This window comes from Alexandromys fortis, unplaced genomic scaffold (assembly GCF_014885135.2).
Source record: "Alexandromys fortis isolate MF-2015 unplaced genomic scaffold, M_Fortis_MF-2015_v1.1 scaffold_30, whole genome shotgun sequence".
Classification (NCBI taxonomy): domain Eukaryota; kingdom Metazoa; phylum Chordata; class Mammalia; order Rodentia; family Cricetidae; genus Alexandromys; species Alexandromys fortis.
The window spans coordinates 13,625,446-13,631,261 of NW_026067922.1; the positions used below are offsets into that span (position 1 = coordinate 13,625,446).

Genomic DNA, 5,816 nt, shown 5'->3' on the forward strand with positions numbered 1-5,816 from the left:
TAAAAAAATAATGGCCTACTGTATAGCACTAGCTGATGTGAACTTGCTGTGTGAACCAGGCTGCCCTCAAACTCACAGAGATCCACATGCCCCTTCCTCCTAAGTACTGGGATTAAATGTGTGTGCCAAACACCTTCTACGTCAGGCATTCTTACTAGTAATTTACTGATGAATGAGCTGCAAAACTTCGCACAGCTGAGTTTATTTCACTATGGTTAAGAGGACAGTGGTCAGTAAAAGGATCAAGCCCAGATTTCTCTGACCCTGACATTTTCCTTTAGAGTATTGCCTCTGGGATGTGAGGAACTGAGGGCACAGATGTAAAAATCAGTCCTTGGATATAGTTGGTGCTGTCTGGGCCCTTGCTCTCTGGGAAATACTGAGTACTATTCAAGAGTAGGTCCTGGTTCATTTCATTTGCTGAGAGCATTGAGAAGCTGTGGAACCCGAACTCAAGGATACCTGACCTTCCTGGCCTCATCAGGGAGGTAACCCAAACATTGTGCTGAGTCTTTGTTCTACTCCTCCTTAGAAGCTGTCTTCATGTGGGATGTGTGTATAGACCTTGTTCTGGAAAGAGAAACTGCGTATATTTTAAAACAGAATATGTGAAATATTTTCAGAGTTACACATATAATAAAAATCTATTTAAAATCTTTCATTTAAAAAAAATACATTCACTCGTATCTCAGAACAAAAACATTAGGAAGCAAACAGCCTTACCATAGACCATAGTTTCTCTGCCTGGGGTTGATCTTGGCTGGTTGATTCTTAGAGGCAAGGCCTATCTGTTCTGTGCACAGTGATATGGTCAGTCGCATGGTGGCTTCTTCTTTCCTGACCCCAGCTATGACAACTAACAGTGTGTCATCAGCACCATGCTACTTAGGAGAACCACCCTTGCTTGAAAACCCATTTCATTAATGACAGTCTAATGTGTTCTAGAACACTCTATACTATTTACTTTTTTTAAGGGATGATGATTTTGATATACTTGCTTTCCTGATGAACTAACCCCATGTAGGTCTGTCATTTGAGAAATCATCTCATGGTGCAATTGATTTAGTGAGGTATTTTATAACAAAGGGTAGGTGGAAAATATTATTTTCATCAGCAGCAGGTAGTAGGAACTTTGCAGTAAATAAAAAGTACCAGAAATATTTAAAAATAAAGATAAAATACCTGGGGGTAAAAATGTTGGACTAAGGAGAGCTCTAGCTTTCTAGTCAGGGTTGGTTTCTCTTTCTGGATACCCAGTTGCAAGTGTGTCTCTAAGCCCTGTGTTGCCTCTCTCTAGTTTGGAAATCCAGGTGCTCCCAGGATAAGAAACACAAAGAAGTCAGAAGAACAGGTAAGAGGCCTACCTACCTTCAACCTTCCTATGCCCTCAGTTCAGATCCCAAAGACTCAACCCATTGCTACCACTCCCTTCCCCCTCCTCAGGTGAACATTCACTGCTCAAGTGCAGGCCACGCCAGTAAGAACATAATGGGTAAACATGGGCAGAGACACACTGCTGGACCAGACACCACACCACTGTGAGAACTCCAGATAGGCAGCCCACCCATGGACCTCCTCCATTCTCTCAGTCCCCCCCAACACTACTCAGGCAGACACCCCCTGCTGGACCAGAGGTCATGCAGGCTGCTAGAACTCCAGGCCACAAAGACCAAAAAATCAAAGAGGAAACAGAAACCAAGGAACAAAAATCCACCCAACAAAGACAAACTCAGAAATGGGCACCTAGACCTATAGTAGCCCCAAACCTAGATGCCAGGGTAAGAACACAATCAGCAACAGCCAGACCAATGTGCCACCACCAGAGCCCACCTATTCTACTACAGAAAGACCTGAATGTTCCAACACAGCCCGAACACAAGAAAACAACTTTCTGAAGATGACAGAGATAAATAAAGAGGAAATGAGGAAATCCTTTGAAGAAATCCAGGGAAACAGAAAATTTGGGGGGGGGGGGTATGAATTCCTTGAAGAAAGCACTGAACATCTAAGCCACAAATACAAAGGCTCCCTCATATGCACAAGAAACACTTCTAAAGCTTAAATCACACATCAAACCCCACACACTAATAGTGGGAGAGTTCAACATCCCACTCTAACCACTGGACAGGTCTGTCAGACAGAAAATTAACAGAGAAATAAGGGAACTAACAGAAGTTATGACTCATATGGACTAAACAGACATATACAGAACAGCCCATCCAAACATAAAAGAATATAGCTTCTTCTCAGCACCTCATAGAACCTTCTCGAAAATTGACCACATACTAGGTAACAAAGCAAAGCTCAACAGACACAAAAATATTGGAATAATCCCATGTATGTTTTCAATCACCATGGCTTAAAACTAGAAGTCAACAGCAACACTAATTCCAGAAAGCCCACAAACACATGAAAATTAAACAGTGCTCACCAGAAGCATCAATGGGTCAAGGAAGAAATTTAAAAAAAAAAGAAATTAAAGACTTTCTAAAATTCAATGAAAATGACCATACAAAATAACCAAATTTATGGGACATAATGAAAGCAGTGTTAAGAGAAAAGTTCATAACACTAAATGCCTACATAGAGAAGCTGAAAAAATCCCACACAGTGAGTTAACAGAATATTTGAAAACTCTAGAACAAAAAGCAGCAATCTCACGCAGGAGAACCAGATGGCAGAAAATAATCAAATTGAAAGCTGAAATAAACAAAATAGAAACAAAGAAAACAATACAAAGAATCAATGAGACAAAGAGTTGGTTCTTTGAGAAACTCAACAAAATAGACAAACCTTTATCTAAACTAACCAAACGGCAGACAGAGAATATCCAAATTAATAAAATAAGAAATGAAAAGGGGGACATAACAACAAACACAGAGGAAATCCAAAGAATCATTAGGTTACATTTCAAAAACCTGTACTCCACAAAGTTGGAAAACTTAAAGGAAATGGACAACTTTCTGGATAAATATCACTTACCAAAATGAAGTCAAGACCAGAGAAGCAAATTTAAATAGACCTATAACTGCTACAGAAATAGACACAGTCATCAAATGTCTCCCAACCAAGAAAAGCTTAGGGCCAGATGGTTTCAGCTCAGAATTCTACAAGACTTTCAAAGAAGAGCTAATACCAATACTCCTCAAATTGTTCCACACAATAGAAACAGAAGGAACATTACCAACCTCTTTTTATGAGGCTACAATTATCCTGATACAAAAACCACATAAAGACATGGCAAAGAAAGAAAATAACAAACCAATCTCACTCATGAACAATGATGCAAAAATACTCAATAAAATACTGGCAAGCTGAATCCAAGAACACATCGGAAAAATCTTCCACCATGACCAAGCAGGCTTTATCCCAGAGATGCAGGAATGGCTCAACATGCAAATATCTGTCAATGTAATCCACCATATAAACAAACTGAAAAATAAAAACCACATGATCATCTCATTAGATGCTGAAAAAGGCTTCTACAAAATACAACATCCCTTCATGATAAAGGTCTTGGAGAGAGCAGGGATACAAGGAACATACCTAAACATAGTAAAGGCAATTTACAGCAAGCCAACAGCCAACATCAAACTGATCTCACTGAAATCAGAACAAGACAAGGTTGTCCACTCTCTCCATATCTATTCAATATAGTACTTGAGGTTCTAGCTAGAGCAATAAGACAACAAAATAAGATCAAGGGGATACAAATCAGATAAGAAATCAAACTCTCACTATTTGCTGATGATATGATAGTTTACATAAGCAACCCCAAAAATTCTACTGAGGAAATTTTACAATCAAACACTTTCAGTGATGTAGACACAAGAACAGAATCCCCAGAATCAACTAAGCAGGCCTCATAGAGTCTCACAGAGACTGAATCAAAAGTCAGGGAGTCTATATGGGTGTGATCTAAGTCCTCTGCACATATATTATGGTGGTTAGCTTAGTATTCTTATGGGATTCTTAACAGTGGGAACAGGGGCTGTCTCTGGCTCTTTTGCCTGCTTTTGGGACCCTTTTCCTTTTATTGGGTTGCCTTGTTCAGCCTTATTATGAAGGTATTGCCTAGTTTAATTGGAATTTGTTATGACACGTTATGTTGACATCCCTGGGAGGCCTGCTCTTCTCTGAAGGGAAATGGAGGAGCAGAGGATCTGGAGGAGAGGTGAGGAGAATCTGTGGTCAGGATGTAATATATACAGAAGAATAAAAGAAAAAAATAACTTGATTTTGTCTTCTGGGGGGAAAAACCAACCCAACCCCCCAACAATAGCTTGGATGATAATCTGAAATACCACACCTCCCTTGAAAATGACCTCATGATAATTTTAGGAAGCAGTTTCTTCAGCATAATATACAAGAAGAGGGAGAAGAGGAGGATGTGGAAGAGGAGGAAAAGAAAGATAAGTCCTAATGATAAAGAAGAGAAAAAAAGAAATGTATTAGATTTAGGGGCACACACTTTTCCTTCTAGACTCCCTTTGGCTCACACATGAATCTTGATACTTGCTTTTTGTTCACCCAAGGTCCTAGTCAACCCTTCTGCTATAGATTGTGTTAGTGTCCACCCTGAGGCACTGCTGGAAAGTGGAACTATTGGAAAGTGTGACCTAGTGGGTGGAGTCACTGAAAGGCACAACCTTGAAGGGGATATTGGCACCTCCACACACTTATCTCTCTTCTTTGTTTCCAGGCATCATGAGAACTGCTGCTACCACAGGCACAAAGTGCAGGGCTCCAGGAGGCCAGATCATGGCAAATGCAGGCCCAAGCATGGCAAACATGGCACCAATACGTTTTACCCTTTACCCTTCTCTGTACTGCTAAACCATTAGATGACATTCCTAAAGCTAGCCCCCAGATCTATTCCCTTATTTGGTCACTGACTCATTCCTGAGACTGATTAGCAAGTCCAACTATCAAAATACCAAGGTCCAGCAATCAAAATTCATCATCTGACTAACCTAACCAAAATATCCAATCAGAACTTACCAGCACATCCCGGTTCATTCTAACACAGACCTCCCCTTTTCCCCTATTAAAACCATTTGCTGCTGATTCTGCCCGATTCAGATGCAGTCATTTTGTCTTTTTGCCTTGTTTAATAAACACTATCTTTGCATTTGGTTTGAGCTTGGAGATTGGTGTTTGGGTATGGTGTTTGGTATGTGATACAGAGGGGAGCACCCCGCAGTATGTGGATCCCTTCGCAAAGCACCTGGACCAACTAACCACAGTCTGAAACCACTGAAATCATAAGACAAAACAAATGTCTTCTCTATAAGTCGCTTATCTCTGCAACCTTGTTACAATAAACAAACCAACCTAGCCAGGCCTTACCTTAAAAATGGGATAAATTCCACTCTTCTCAGTCACACTGACTGGACTTGGAATCTTTCTACGGTAGGACCCTGTCTCATTGACTTCCATCCTTGGACGTTCTGTTTGGCAGATGAAGGGCACACAGGAAATTGAAAGGAGTGATTGGATGTTCCTACCAATCCTGAATCTCCCTGCTCATCTGGCTGTGCACTAGGAAGAACCTGTGGTAGGCTTATGGGCTAGTCATGAAAACTCCCTTCTGCAGATTCCTGAGGCATAGCATGATCAGGATCTGGTGTAGTTTACAACAGGGCCTCCTCTTTCCTGATTACCGAGTCTTTGTGATTAAATGCTTCTAGGAAAAAGACACAAGGGCAGTTTATGGGAAAGCATGCTTTGATGCAGACCTCCTCTGGGCTTTATGCAAGAGGCTTGGCTGGGCACACAGTGTATGCTGTGGTCTCCTGTGAGCTCTGGTGCCCTGC

At 41.0% G+C, this 5,816-nt stretch overlaps 1 long non-coding RNA gene across 1 annotated transcript in view; it reads left to right on the forward strand.

Annotated features, from left to right (window-relative positions):
* The window catches only part of LOC126501332 (uncharacterized), a 112,839-nt gene extending 107,730 nt beyond the window's left edge, over positions 1–5,109 (forward strand). The window contains exons 3-4 of the long non-coding RNA XR_007591645.1: positions 1,298–1,351; positions 4,703–5,109. This is a non-coding gene — a long non-coding RNA (uncharacterized lncRNA). The remainder of the gene's footprint in view (positions 1–1,297; positions 1,352–4,702) is intronic.
* Positions 5,110–5,816: the final 707 nt, after the last annotated feature.